Here is a 16,136-nt window from a genome sequence, read left to right as displayed (position 1 = left end):
AATAAAGAGGAAAGAGTAGGGGGAAATGGATGGCAATAAAAGGGAAAGGGATAGGGGGAAATGAAAGGGACATGGAAATGTAAATTTACAGACATTAGCAAATATATTTGATGATGATCAGAAAATTGCAACTTTCCCGTTTTTATTCAGTTCAAGGGTTACCACTGGTTGTAATTTTATCAAGTGATGTATGCAGGGAAAAGTGGCTGCATTTTGTGAGGAGTACAACAGTCATGGTTAGTAGCATACCAAGTATCAGTGGAGACAGGATCTCTCTACAACTACAATGAAAAACTATAAATAATTTTTTTAAATGATGGCCTCTAAGGAATGTGTCTGTTACTAATGCAAACTGTTGGGCCCCGATATTACCAGGGAGGCGGGATGGCAGCAGGGGGGCGACTGGGCGCGTGGGTAACCCGCCCAGTAAAATCCGTCCGTTCCCTATGCGATCGCGGGTAAATTGAAGCCACTTACAGTGGCTTTCGGGTTTCCCGTCGTCAACCTGCGCAGTGGGTGGACTGCACACCCGCATCACAGGCTGTCAGCTGGAGGAGACCTATTTAAAGGGGCAGTCCTCCAATGCTGCTCCTGCAGCAAAGAACCAAAATTATAGAATGGAGCAGTCCAGGGGAAAGGCTGCTCCCAGATTTACCGATGCCTCACTCCAGGTCCTACTGGATGGGGTGAGAAGAAGGAGGGATATTTTCTTCCCGGCGGACGGGAGGAAGTGGCCCGTCTCTGCCACCAAGAAGGCCTGGCTGGAGGTGGCAGAGGAGGTCACCAGCAGCAGCAACGTCTCCTGCACATGGATACAGTGCAGGAAGCACTTCAATGACCTAACTAGGTCAGCCAAAGTGAATATACTTATTCATTCTCCTACACTCCGTCTTCCACATCACCACCCCCATCCCACAACTCGTTCTGCACTGCCAACACTACTCTATCACATCACTCCTCACACCCACTCAAACCTCATCTTCAACTTACCTGCACTTACTCACCTCCCCATACTCATCCCATTCAACCCAATCCTCATACAATGTCATGGCTCTGTCTCGTACTCATCCTCTGATGCATCTCTTTCACGGTCAGCCTCACCCAAACCAATGCATTCATCGGTTGGCCATGTCACCATCCATCACTCACGCCTCTCTACTTTCTCCCCTTATAGGAGAAGAGAGCCCAGGATGCACGGGAGAGGGCGAAGATTGGAAGGGGGCCGCAACATCTGCTCGTCCTCACTAGACGCGGAGCAGGAGGGTCTGGAACTAAGCCACACCCTTCAGTGCCGGTCTGTCGGGGATGCCGAGACTGGCACCCAACAAACATCTGGTGACAGAACTTTAACATTCAGCACTCACAATAACAAATGATGTTAACATGCCTTGCCATCTTCAGCACCTCAACATCTATCATCATGCTTAATATTGCCTTCTGTTCTCTTACAGGGCCTTCAGCGACCGCCGTGACGGCGGAGGGTGATTCCTCAGAGAACCAGCTGGCCTCTGAGGGGGTACCGTCACATCTGAGCGAGCCATCCACCTGCACAGAAACACACACCTTGGTGGGTCCCCGTCCTCACTTAGTTGGGGTCGCACATGGTGAGTCACCACACACGTGAGCACGAGCAAACACTGGTGGCAGGGGCAGCTGTGGAGAGTCCGCGTCAGTCTCCAGGCTCTGCTCAGTGGGACACAGATGCTGAACCCTGGGGGCCATCCGTGAAAAGGAGAATGATCGAGGGGCAGCAGCGCATTTGCGAGGTACTGGAACAGGTGCCACGCACACTCTCCACAATCGCGCAGAGGATGGAGGAGTCCAACTCCTGCATGAGTGGAATGGTGGCACAGGTACAGGAGGGAATCTCTGAGATACTGTCACAGGGACGTGAGGGCATCTCTCAGCTAGTGTTGCGGTTAAGTGCAGGAATGTCTGCGATGGAGGGAAGGCTAGCCTCCATCGAGTTTCAAGCACGGCTCATCAATGAGTCCATTGAGGCCCTGACAACGGCCCTTCGGGCTCAGGGTGAGCAACTTTCTGTCGCCTTAAACAGGCAGGCAGATACACTGGCACTGGCCTTACAAGGCTTCACATCTGTCCTCCAAACTGTCGTCCAGCAGGGTGGTAGGAGTGATGTGAGCCTGGCCCAGGAGAGGGATGATGGCAAAAGGGGACATATAAGTGGGGACGCCACTCAAAGCACCCCCTTATCTCACCCGTTGCCCCCCTCTCAACCAGTACCCGCAATGCTGCCTCCTCTCCAGGTGGCCGAGTCTGCCCCTGCACAGGTGCAGGTGGAGCAGTCATTGGAGGGGCCCTCACAGGCACCAAAACCCAGAGGGCGTAGGCCCAAAGCATCTAATCGGTCAGGGCATGAACAAGAGCAACCTGGCACTACCTCTGCTGCAGCCACAGGGGAAGCACCACGTAGGAGTACTCGTAAGCGTAAGGCGAAGGTTTTGTGAGCACAAAGGGGATGCACAAAGGTGTTTGACGGTTTGTCATGTTTTTTATTTATATTTGATTTTTGTTAATGGCACATTAAATATTATTATTGTCACCACTACTGCCACGTCTTGGTCATTCTTGACTGGCTTGTGTAATAAGTCCCTTTCATGAGGTTCACCATGAACACCCACACTTGATGCCACCCATTGGGTCACCCTACAGTGGGTGTATGTGTAGTTGCACAGCTATTTTGTGCAGGTGCCTGTGGCGCAGCACTGTGTTGTGGAGCTCCACGTGGTGGAGGTGGACGGTGTGCCTGGCGAGGCTGGTGATGTTGCTTGTCCTCAGATGAAGTGGTGAATGCAGCTATGGCACCCCCCCATCCTGATCGTGTGAGTTTGAGGGGGTCCTCAAAATAGGTAAATGTGTTTGCACAGCAGAGTTTAGGGTATAAATTAATAATTTTGAGTGGAAAGACAAAGGTGTTGCAGTCAAAGCTTTGTCTGAAGTGACAGAGTGCCCTGCTCAATTCATGATGATTTCCCCCCACCTGTCAAATAATCCTTTGCATCTCCCACTGGCTGCTGGCTGAAACACGTCTGCTCCAACAGGAAGTGTTTCTCACAGCACAGGAAACACGCTGAGGATCCTTCAAAATTGCACCCCTGCCAAAATCTCCACTCAATGAGGTCTGTCAAGTACCTCAAGTATCTAACTAACTATCTAAACCGGCTTTAATTGCCAGTGGGAGTCCCGCTTTCGGGAGCTGTGCGCGCACCCGAACGTACTCCAGGATTCCGCCATTTTAGGAGCCCCCTGCCCCCAACGCACCCGCTTGGCCATCCGAAAATCGGCCCCTTGATTTTTATAGCTGCTGTAGGCTGATTGAATGAGTAACTTCCACTAATTAGGGATCAGCTATGGCTCAGTTGGTAGCTCTCTTGCCTCTGAGTCATACGATTGTGAGTTCAAGTCCAACATCAAGAGACTTGAACACAATATCTAGGCCGACACTCTAGCGCAGTACTGAGGGAGTGTTGCATCTTCAGTAGGTGCCGTCTATCAGATGAGATGCTAAACCGAGGCCCTGTCTACTCTCTCAGGTGGAATGTAAAAGATTGCATGGCAGCATTTAGAAGAGCAGGGGAATTCTCTCCAGTGTCCTAGCCAATATTTATCACTGAAAAACAAATTATCTGGTCATTATCTCATTGCTGTTTGTGGGACCTTGCTGTGGGCAAATTGGCTGCTGTGCTTCCTACAATATAACAGCGAGTACACTTTAAAATAAAAGTACTTCCTTGGCTGCAAAGGACTATGGGACATCGTGAAAGGCGCTTTATAAACATAAGTTCTTTCTTTAATGCATTGACACAAATAAGGTTCACATTTATTACTAATTTAAACTGTCAATGTTTGTACTTGTTTTAAGTGAACGAGCGAGTAGCTCTTACTAGCCCAACAAAAGAACACCAAGAGTTAATAGGGATAGTTCTCTGCTCCCGACAGGGACCCTTGTCCACCAGCAGCACTCATCAGAAATACGGACGTGGGCTACACGTGATTTTCTGACCAATTGTTTAAATGGTTGGAAAATCATGCAAAACACGCACTTAAAATTCCCATATGTGTTTCCCACGGGTGAGGGTCCCCACCAGGTGCAAAACATTTAAAAATGATCCCCAACACATGAACAGACTTCCTCCTAAAAATATTTTGCAATGGAGGGGGAGCAGGGGAGGGGGGATAGCAACCTTGATATAAGATTCCAGGAGCAACAAATCCATCTCCCTTCCCTCCTCTAATCAATGGGAGTAAGTTATTTAATATTAGTTGAATGACAAGTGATTTATTAATGTTCAGATCTAGTCAGTAACTGGCATTCTCGCTATCTGCAGGACTCCTTATATAAAATGGCAGTACTTGGATGGCAAATGATGCTACAGGTGTTAGGTGCAGAAATTCTTGTTTTGTTGCCACATGTTGCACTGAGACAAATCACTTGTCCTAACGATGATTATGAAATGTTCATTTATATGTGTGTTATTCTCATGCTTAATTAGCCGACTGCCTGATTGCAACAATGATGCAGCCCTTCCCTGTGTTAAGGGAACATCTCTACATTCCCATACTCAAATTGAGATATCATTACACTATGAATAGGTTTCTAAAAACAGAAACAATATTTAGCATCTGTTTTAACCAACTCCTCAATAACTCAATGCAATAATGAAACCTACCTATCCCAAAGGTTCAGGGATATATTTTCAGACCAGCACTGTTCCTGTGCAAATACTTAATACGCTCATAATACAGGTGACAATCCACTTACCCAGGTTAATCCCAGAGAAATTTAGTGAGAGCATGCCAGTGGGAACATATACCCCTCAGTATGGATGATGATGATATACCTCAACAATTATGTGGAACTTGCTACCATTTGGAGTAATTGAGGCGAATAGCATGGATGCACTTAGGAGAAAGCTAGATAAGGACATGAGGGGTTCTTGAGACAAGTATTGAAGGGTGTGCTGATAGGGTTAGATGAAGTAGGGTGGGAGGAGGCTCGTGGGGAGCATAAACACCAGCACTGACCAGTTGGTCCAAATGGCCTGTTTCTGTGTTGTAAATTCTATGGAATTCTATGTAATTAATATCCTCAGCTCCTTAAGGGAAGCCTGGACAGTTCAACTTAAGAGCTGTATCTGCTTTTCTCATCCTTGCTTTTTAATGAAAAACTGATATCACTAATTTTGTTCATCTTTTTAAAAAAATGAATGTTCCAGTAAATAGTATTTCAGTGGCAGTCATTCCAAGGGATGGTTATAAGTAACTAAACTGGACAAATTGGCTCAAGCAAGTTTTTTAATATCTAATAAACCTTGTATATTGGTTGGATATTTTTGCTTTCAATTTTGTAAAATTTCAATTCGCATAAAATCAGGTGTTCCATTGCTTGCGGTTCAAGGCAACTCTACAACTTACTCCAGTGAGTTACCTTAAGCACTCGCCTGCAGATGGATTACATTCTTAAGAAGATTTCAAAGATGAACTCGTGTCCAATTACACAGAAATAAAGATGGGCCTTGACTCCTTTGCAGAACCGATATAAGACGCGACTCAATTTGGTGAGTGTTACCTCAGCACAACTTTACAGAATGGACCTCTGCCTAGAGGCCTTGGGAAGTATGTACTTTCTTTGATATGTCTCTTTGTGGCCATGTAGTTTGCTTCTAAGTCTTTGCTTTGTACAAAGCTCCCTTATCTCCGATTATGGGTGCACCATGGCATCTAAATACTCAAAGTGAGGAGTGTAAGTATTGTGAAGTGTCAATCTATTTCACTTTCTGCAGCTTGCATCAGCACCAACACCAATTATATCATGAGAATCACTTCCTCTACTCACCTTCAACCATATACCTCAACCCCAATCTACGATGGGAACCCAATGCGGCAGCAGTATAATGTTAGTTAGCGATGTCAATGCAATTTTAGGTTGCGGATCTTGACTACAGTACTTCAACTACATCTGAGTTGATAATGTTTTTGCCATACTTTTTGTCAAACAATTTGTACAGTCGTGAATTTGAGATTTTATGTTTTGATGCAAGCCTGATTATTCTTTCAGATTAGGTGACAGAGTGGCTTCTAAAAATATTTACTACTCCCACTGTAAACAAAGGCAACAACAACGGGAGTGGTGCATTAGGGTTAGGGTTAGGGGTAATGGTTATGTTACTGGATGAGTAATCCAGAGGCCTGGACTAATAATCCTAGTGGTTATGTGAGTTCAAATCCCACCAGGGCAGTTTGAGAATTTGAATTCAGTTTTTAAGAAAAACCTGGTACCATGAAGCTCTCGGACTGTCGTAAAAACCCAACTGGTTCACTGTTGTTCTTTAGGGAAGGAAACCTGCTGTTCTTACCTGGTCTGGCCTATATGTGACTCCAGTCCCACATTAACATGGTTGCCTCAACTGCCCTCTGAGGTGGCCTAACAAGTCACTCAGTCATATCAAACCACTGCCAGTGGTTCAAGAACGAGTTCCACCACCACCTTCTCAGGGCAACTAGGGATGGGCAATAAATGCTGGCCTTGCCAGTGATGCCCACATCTCGAGAATGAATTTTTAAAAACATGGGTGTGCCCTTGAAAGCCAAACAAAGTATTTTTCTGCTGTCTCCAATGGCCAAACACCAATGTACCCTTTGTTTGAGACAGTTAGTTGAAGGGACAGGGCCCATAGTGCAGGACACCACCAAGGTTGAAAAAAGTAGGAGTAAAGATAAGATACATCAAGTTGTGGTTGTTCGGTAATACCAACTTTGGGTTCTAAAAACCTTCAGATATCGGAGGACTGCATGGATGGATCTGATTTACATTGCAGCCACCCTGAGACTGCAAATTAGTAATATGCTAAATACCTAAAGTAATATTATTTGCGGCTTTTAGACTTGAGCCAAGATGTTTTTATCCTTTAAACACAGGAAGGGATTGAAAAATCCCAAATACCAAACCATCCAGGCCCCTTTTTCTGAGCACTTCTTGAACGCCAGTCATTTTTGGTCACATGAAATTTGGACCAGTCAAAAAAAAATCTTCAAGGGAGGGCAAGGCAAAGGAGACGCAGCAGCATCTAATGAGCAGGTTGGATGTTTGTATCAATACTGGGTTGCCTCACACAGAACTGAATTTGTTAAATGGATAATACTGAAGCCAAAGTACACAATGTTAGGAATGCACAGTAGGCCCATCAGCAACTAACACATCAGTTCTGATTAAAGGTCTCATCCTAAAGATTAAACTTTCTCTTAGACTTACCTGCCAGGGTCTGAACTCTTTATCTATCCTACAGTTTCAAACCACCAACACCTTTTTATGCGCATGCAGTTTTTGACCATGACACATGCAGTGAACTAATTTTTCAAAATGCACATCGAAGATCCCTATTTAATCTCGGAAAGACGGGAATGCTTTTAAGGACGCAAAACAGAGGGCCAGGCGCTTATAAACCACAAGTGATACTTGAGTAATTTAAGATATGATCTGACATGTGGCAACAGCACATAGAAGTATAAGGCTTTTAATTCTCTTATAAAATTCCACTTTGAAACTACAAAATAATTCCCTCATTGTACCTTTCTGTGAATTGTTATTCTGCAACAGTGACACAACAGCCTCCCAATCATCAATCTTCTGCTGCAACTTAACTGCCGTTGGCTTTTAATTTTAAGTCCATAGGCGTTAAGTTATAGATAGTTGGGCGAGTAAGTTGTCTAATTTAACTGTGGGGGTTTGGGTGACACTCATACACCACTCAAGTTTTGCTCTCAGTTTCTGGACCCCTGGAGCAGATTACTCTGATTATTTTTGCAAACATCCACACTTCTACATAGTTGGGCCATGATTAGATCGGTGAGTCCATTGCTACCCTTTCCCGACTGATTCCTGTCAAGCAGTTAGCAAAGCAAAAAAATTATCAGTGGTCTTATGTGTTTTTTACACAGAAAATAATAGTTCACCGTGGGAACTTGAAATTAACAAATGCTATTTAAAGTAAATGTAAGCTTAATGCTTTGATTAATAAATCAAAGATTGGTGACACTTCAGATAGAAAACCATTTACAGCCTCATACCCTTTCAGTAATTTTCAATAGCTTTTACTGTGCAATTAAAGGGCCAAATACCTTTGCATATTATAACAGGGAGATGTTTATAGTTACCAGCATCTGTCAGTCTAGTTTTACAGTTCAAACCTGGTCAAGCAACTTGGGAAGAGAAATCTCATGTAAACTCTTCTCCCCTTTGGGATATCCTTAATGAGGACAGAAGGATGTAGGCAACGCCCAGACTTCGCAATATCGCAGATGAGGGGAAATTCTAGATTACAATGTCAGCTCCCAGGTTGTCTTTGGCCAGCAATTTAATGTATTAGACACAGGGACAAAGGATGACAAGACGCCAGCAAGTATACTAATAGCTCCCTTTAGGATTCTATGAAAATTCACATGAATGCAGCTCCCCTTTAAACAGGAAACAAATAATATCTGTGTTGCGGTGATCATCTCATACTGTAGTTTGTCTGTTAAAAAGATCACCACCACCTGTGGGATAGTCTATGTCCTACTTAATCTCCACAACTACTTTTGCAATGAGACTACTAGGCAATCTCTAAAGTGTACTGTGCACCAATGTCGTCCAATACGTTAGCCACCAGCCACATGTGGCAAATTGGGAATCCAGATGTGGCGAATGCTTTACTCCCTTGGTTACTGAATGGTGGTAGATGTTTGTTAAGTAAATGTACACATGAAATACATTTACCTGTATTATGTGTACGGCGTTTTCTACTAAACTAAATGCATGTGGCTAAAATGATGTCGTATAGCCACACCTGGGGCTAGTTAATGGTTTCTATTGGACTGCTGTACACGGCCAATAATACAAGGCTTTATTAACGCATCCAACTGTAGCCACTTTTCTGATTCTTGCTGAGTGCAACTAGAACAACATTAAAAGCATAGTTCCCTCTGTTTTCCAAGTTCTTTTTTTAAAAAATACTCTAGTCTGACCTTTCTCTCTGGAATTACATCACAAAATCAGCACAGAATACCACCCAGTACCATCTCACTCTGTTATCGGGGTCAGCACTATTTAAGGCTACTACGATGCATTTACACTGTAACTGTACGGGTCAGTGCAATACCATTTTGCTTTGCAACCAGGCGGCAGTTGCAATATAAATAAAGCATGAATCTGGAGTCAGTGTCTGGCCTGCCAGCAGACAGGAGTGGAGCGAGATTCCTCAAAGGTGGGACTTTGTGTCAGAGTCAGTTTGGGCCTGAACACTGAACGCACATTACACAGATTTATTATCAATGAGATGTTGAACCTGTTTCATGACAATACGAAACATCTTGGGTCCGAAATTCAGTTGAGCTACCATTAGTTTCCTGCCGTAACTCTATTTATGCCGTTTCTCTGGAGATTCCCCCCATAGAATCCTCGGGGAAGAAATTAGATATCGATGCACCCGTTTATCGGCCGTGAAATTTGGAAAACGGAGTCCAAAATCGGGTTGTGATCTCCTGTGCCCTATTGGTTCTAGAAATGCGCCTCACAAGAATTTGAATCAGGTGACTTTTAGTTGCCCCAGGCGCCTGCAGGTTGATTTGGTTATTCAACTATTTAATGTAGGACCCCAATGTGAAATTGGACAGTAGCTAGGCAGAACTTGCGCGGCCACGTGTTCTTCCAGGTCTAGACCAGCCAAGCCAATGGTCCTTATGGTGTCAGCCGTGGCTCAGTGGTCGCACTCTCGCCTCTGAGTCAAAAGGTTGTGGATTCATAGTCCCACTCCAGAGACTTGAGCACAAAATATAGGTTGACGCTCCAGTGTAGTACAGAGAGAGTGCTACACTGTCAAAGATGCTGTCTTTTGGATGAGACATTAAACTGAGGCCCCGTCTGCCCTATCAGGTGGACGTAAAAGATCCCATGGCACAATTTCGAAAAAGAGTAGGGGAGCCCTGGCCAATATTTATCCCTCAATCAACATCACTGAAATAGATAATCTGGTCATTCCCTCATTACTGTTTGTGGGAGCTTATTGTTCACATATTGGCTGCCGTGTTTCCTACATTACAAGTGACTACTTCATTGGCTGTGAAGAGCTTTGGGATGTCTTGAGGTCGTGAAAGGCACTATATAAATGCAAGTTTTTCTTTCTTTTGGAAGCAGCTGAAAAAAGGCCCAAAAGCTTGCAGGAGCCAGGAGTGCTCCTCTTGGCCCCACAAAATAACTGAAGACCGCTGCCGGCCCAGGCTCACGCCCTTTCAACATTACCTTCTCCCCCTCGCAGAACCTACCTGACTGTCTCTGCTGGCATCGTAGTTGGCTTAAATCGGTACCAGCAAGCTGATTCTGGGTGTCCACAGCCAGCGTGGGGATCAAACACTAGCTTGCCGCCCATTGCAGGCACAAGTCCAATTTCTAGCCCATAGTGTAAATGCACCCTTAAAAAAGACACCAGTTCAAGAACAGTTTCACCAATTACTAATGCTCCAGTTTTAAATTCACTTCATAACATATTGTTGATATGGCTGCCTTTACTTTCTTAACCTTTAACCATTAGCTCAAATCCTTTTCCTCTATTTCCATTGTTTTAACTGCTACTTTGTGCTTTCTGGCAGATCCACAACACCATAAACAGAGGCCAAGTACAATATTCCACTCTTCTGAAACTCATGCTGACCATCGTTCTGAGATGGCTGTTTTCACGTACTGTATCAAAGCTATTGATCAAACTCTGTCCACTTGTAATCGCTTGGAAGAGTAGAGACATAGCCGTATGATTCCAGAAGGTTATTTGTATGTTCCGTTGGCCCAATTGTCATAGAATCATAGAGAAGAAGGCCATACGGCATACATAAGCTGCAGGTCTAGAGGTTGGATGAGAATATACAGGTGCTGTTGCTTTATATCAAAAGCCAGGATCCTGGTGTTGCCTCTCCCTCATTTAGGACATCGCTGGTAGTGACATGCACCAATACAGTTGAAACAGCACTGCCAACATTTTTTTAATATTAAGTCATCTTGGAGCACTGATATCCAACCCCAAGTGAGGAGATGTTGTCATTGAATCATACAATGTTATACCACAAAAGAAGGCTATTGGGTGAATTGAGCCTGTGTTGAGGTGGTGAGAATTTGCGTCTGGATACATTTCTTAACCCGTATTGAAGAACAGAAGCCTTGCAGTCGAACCTAAGCTTAATCCTCACATCCCTACTTGAAGACAAATAGCTGTGACTAGATGCTGAAGGCTTAGATTCTCACGTGCCTCCTGATTTGTGCTGTAAGGCATTTTGCAGATTGATTTATCAAGCATCTCCACTGCATTCTTCCATTATTTGACCTTTCCACTGTATTCACTGATTAACAGGGATAGCACAAGTGGCAGAAAATGACCTCTTATGAGTTTATTTAAAGTTGGCAACCCTTGAGCACGGAAACATTCTATAGCAATTAAGTTTTGAGTCAACAGAATTGTGGAGACCTTCATACATAAGGACCTTTAAAGCTAGATTTCATTGCTAATTTAAAACCATCAAGTTGTGTTTTAGTGTGTAAAAAAAGAACCAGAGGAGCGATAAGGAGAAAATGTTTTACACAACGAGTTGTTACAATCTGGAATGCACTGCCTGAAACGATGGTGGAAGTAGATTCAATAGTAACTTTCAAAAGGGAATTGGTGAAAAATTTGCACGGCTATGGTGAAAGAGCCAGGGAGTGGGACTAACTGGATAGTTCTTAAAAAGAGCTGGCACAGGCACAATGGGCCGAATGGCCTTCTTCTATGCTGTATGATTCTATGATGTGGAGATGCCGGTGATGGACTGGGGTTGACAATTGTAAACAATTTTACAACACCAAGTTATAGTCCAGCAATTTTATTTTAAATTCACAAGCTTTCGGAGGCTACCTCCTTCCTCAGGTGAACGATGTGGAAAATCGTTTTCATTTGGAGTGAGACACATGTTGAACCTAGATTCTTACCTGAGGAACCTTTATGAAAACTGTTGGGATCCGAGAACCTATCAGGCTTATAAATGGGAGGGGGGGAGTGCAAGTTTCATTAACTTCTATAAACAAACAGCATTTATATAGCAAATTTACGTGGAAAGTATCCCAAGTTGCTTTAAGGAGTTCAGGGAGAAGGGAAGGGGGATAAAATAGGACTACATAAGGAAATAGATGCCAAGCTCTGAAGGAACGGATTAGGTGTAAACAGAATCTTGGTCAAAAAGGTGTGTTATGAGGTTTATAAAAGGTGAAGAGATACAGGGTGGAGGTTTTATGGAAGTAGTTCCACTAATGCCAGGGGGAGGGGATTGGGGTGGGGGGGGAGAATGCACAAAATACCAGAATCAAAGGACCAAATGGTGCAGGGAGGGGCAGATAAGACTGAAGGAACCTGCAGACATGGGGTGTCATGAGGCCATGGAGGGATTTGAAGATAGGAATTTTAAATTTAATGTGTTATGGGACTGGGTGCCAATGTAAGTCAGCAAGAACAGGGTGATGAGCACATAGGAACATAGGAACAGGAGTAGGCCATTCAGCCCCTCGTGCCTGCTCCGCCATTTCATAAGATCATGGCTGATCTGTGATCTAACTCCATATACCTGCCTTTGGGACATTTCCCTTAATACCTTTGGTTGCCAAAAAGCTATCTATCTCAGATTTAAATTTCGCAATCGTTTGCAGAAGAGAGTTCCAAACTTCTACAACCCTTTGTGTGTAGAAATGTTTTCTAATCTCACTCCTGAAAGGTCTGGCTCTAATTTTTAGACTGTGCCCCCTACTCCTAGAATCCCCAACCAGCGGAAATAGTTTTTCTCTATCCACCCTATCTGTTCCCCTTAATATCTTATAAACTTCGATCAGATCACCCCTTAATCTTCTAAACTTTAAAGAATACAACTCCAATTTGTGTAATCTCTCCTCGTAACTTAACCCTTGAAGTCCGGGTATCATTCTAATAAACCTACGCTGCACTCCCTCCAAGGCCAATATGTCTTTCCAAAGGTGCGATGCCCAGAACTGCTCACAGTACTCCAGGTGCGGTCTAACCAGGGTTTTGTATAGCTGCAGCATAACTTCTGCCCCCTTGTACTCCAGTCCTCTACAAAGGCCAGCATTCCATTAGCCTTATTGATTATTTTCTGCACCTGTTCATGACACTTCAATGATTTATGTACCTGAACCCTTAAGTCCCTTTGGACATCCACTGTTTTTAACTTTTTACCATTTAGAAAGTACCCTGTTCTACCCTTTTTTGATCCAAAGTGGATGACCTCACATTTGCCTACATTGAATTCACACGGGATATACTGAGACACAGGATACATGCATTGACATTTTGGACCGATTGGGAATTTGTGGAGAATAGAGCATGCAAAGCCAGTAAGGAAATCATTAGATTTTCAACTTGCCACCCAGGCATAAAACTGGTGTGGCAGATCAGTTGCCTGCTATAGAACGGGCAACCGATCTGCAACATGTTTTCTGCCCGGGTGCTGGGTTGCAATTCTGCCCTACTGAGCCAAGAGGTAAAAAGCATGGGTAAAGATTTCAGTAGTGGAGGAACTGAGGCAGGCAATGTTACAGAGACGGAAATAAGCAGTTCCAGTAATGGATAGGATGTAGTGTTTGAAGCTCAGCTCGGGGTCAAATAGTACACCAAGATTTTTGCATTGCATTGGTCGTAAAGCGCATTGGGATGTCCTGAGGTCATGAAAGGTGCTATATAAATGCAAGTCTTTTTTGTTCTTTATTGGTTCATCCCGAGTGAATAGCTGGGGAGGGGATGGAATCAATGAAGCAAAGTTTATGGCACAGATTGAAAATGATGATTGGTCTCTCCACAGTTTAGTTGGACAAAATTGTTACTCAATAGTTCAGAAGTGGATCATGGGTTCGAGAGAAGTAACAAAGAGGTTAAACTGGGTGTCTGCATCATATATGGTACCATATGAATGAGGAATGTGTCGGCACTAAGGATGGATTCTTGGAAGACTGTGGGTGACTATACAGCGCTGGAGGAATAGCCATCGCTGGAGATTTGCGGGCTGTATTCAGGCAGGCAGGTAGGAGTAGATGTATGCTAGGACAGTCTCTCAGTGATGGATAACTGTGCAGAAGGAGGAGGGTGGACTCTGCCTGTAGTTGAGGCGTATAGCGGAGATGCATTCAAGGAGAAACTAGATAAGCACATGAGGGAGAAAGGAATAGAAGGTTATCTGATGGGATTAGATGAAGTAAGGTGGGAGGAGGCTCGTGTGGAGCATAAACGTCGGCAGAGGCCAGTTGGGCCGAATGGCCTGTTTCTGTGCTGCAAATTCTACGTAAAAACATGGTGGAGTGGTCATGGAGTGCAATGATGGATAATGCACCAGTGACTGCCACAGAGGATCAAATCCATGTTATGAATTATCTAAAAAAAACAGTACATTTAATCCCTAATTAAAGCTAGTGAACAAAACATCCATCCATAATCATGCTCACTTTTGAAAATTAGAGATTACTTTACCAATCCTACCTTGGAAAAGCAACTGAAGAAGAGATAAAAGTGGGTGGCCCCATCACCCATTCAAATCAAGTCCAGCTGATCGCATATCAATAATTTATATTCATGCACATTATGCTCTCGATCTATTATTTTAGAATGTTTCATGAAACATACTTTTGAGTTCTCAACCCAGTTGTGTGTCAGATTGAGCTCAAAACTGCACACAATTTGCCAGGAATGACACACAATTTAAATTTATGGGTGGTGCGGGAAATGGAAGGGAAAAATTCCAGTTATGTGGAGAGTCCTCCTCTCAGGCTGGGGTTAGGACGTCCTGCTGAGCAAGTCCGCGCAGCACTATCCTATATTTAACCTGTGTTGGGCTGATCCGAGTTTACTTGAAGCTGATAATTGCTCATTTCAATGTGCAGATTTTAAAGAAAATAAAAGGAAGAATCAGACAATAAAATGGAGGCAAGCAAAGCGTTTAATTGCGTTATTTCAGTCTTTTTTTGTCATCTTCAGAATTTCCTGTGGCCTCCAATCCTGTTGGGCGCTGAGTGACTTTGAAAGGTTTGAACAGAGAATGTTTTCCGTTACTTTTGGCGCTGGTGCATTCTTGAACTGCTCAAAAATGTTCTAGCCAATAGCTGTAATTAAACCACAACCGATGATTAAAAATATTCATCATGAAAATAGACATTTGTAGAAAGCTTAGTATGTGCAATCATTGCATTGCAAGAACACTGAAACATAGAACAAAGTTAAAACAGTTCCTTCTCTTGGTACACAATGTACAGCAAAAGTATAGATTCAAACACAAAATGGACTTCTGGTATGGTGAACCTTTTGCCAACAAATTGACAAAAAAAATCATATATAATAATTCGATTTATAATCCTTACTTCACCAGAAATAAATATATTATCCAGTGAGGGCAAAAAAAAGAGAAATAGTGACACCCATTGGTGGTGAGTTGCACATACAACAAGTGTTACAATTTCAAGGTTGACACTAATATTTTTGTACAACACGTGTGTCGATTAGTTTCAATCTCACCGCAAATGTAGAATGCAAATACTATTCGTTGAGAGCTGTGTGTCTACAAGGTGGTTCTCGAAGTTTTTAAGAAAAAAATGCGGATTTCTGGCAAGATTTCGGTGCTGCTCATACTTCATACCTGTCCTTACCCAGGGAACGTTTACTTCACCTAATAGCAACGTTTAAGGAATACAGCTTGTTGGAGAAAAGCAAATTCACAGCTTGATTTATACCCAAAAAAAAGTACTGGGGTTAAATGCGGTGGTCAGAAAAACCAAACTATTAAAATGGAATCTGATTTATTGGAAAAAAAAACATGCTTGAAGTTTGACATGAGCACCACATTCCTAGCTCATATCCATAAGTTATTTAAACGGCACCTTTTGATAACACTGACTGCTGGTCACATGATATCAGGAAAGCATTTCAGCAGTTTCGACCAACACTTCTGGATCGCTCTTCCACCCACCCCCACCTAAAAAAAACTCCCCGCCACTAAATGCTTGTAATTAGTAACAGGCATAGAAATTAAAGATTAGGCTGTTAGTTGAAAAGGATTGATGGCACATC

This window comes from Heptranchias perlo, chromosome 4 (assembly GCF_035084215.1).
Source record: "Heptranchias perlo isolate sHepPer1 chromosome 4, sHepPer1.hap1, whole genome shotgun sequence".
Classification (NCBI taxonomy): domain Eukaryota; kingdom Metazoa; phylum Chordata; class Chondrichthyes; order Hexanchiformes; family Hexanchidae; genus Heptranchias; species Heptranchias perlo.
The sequence above is the reverse complement of the archived record's forward strand: the minus strand, read 5'-3'. Positions refer to the sequence as shown.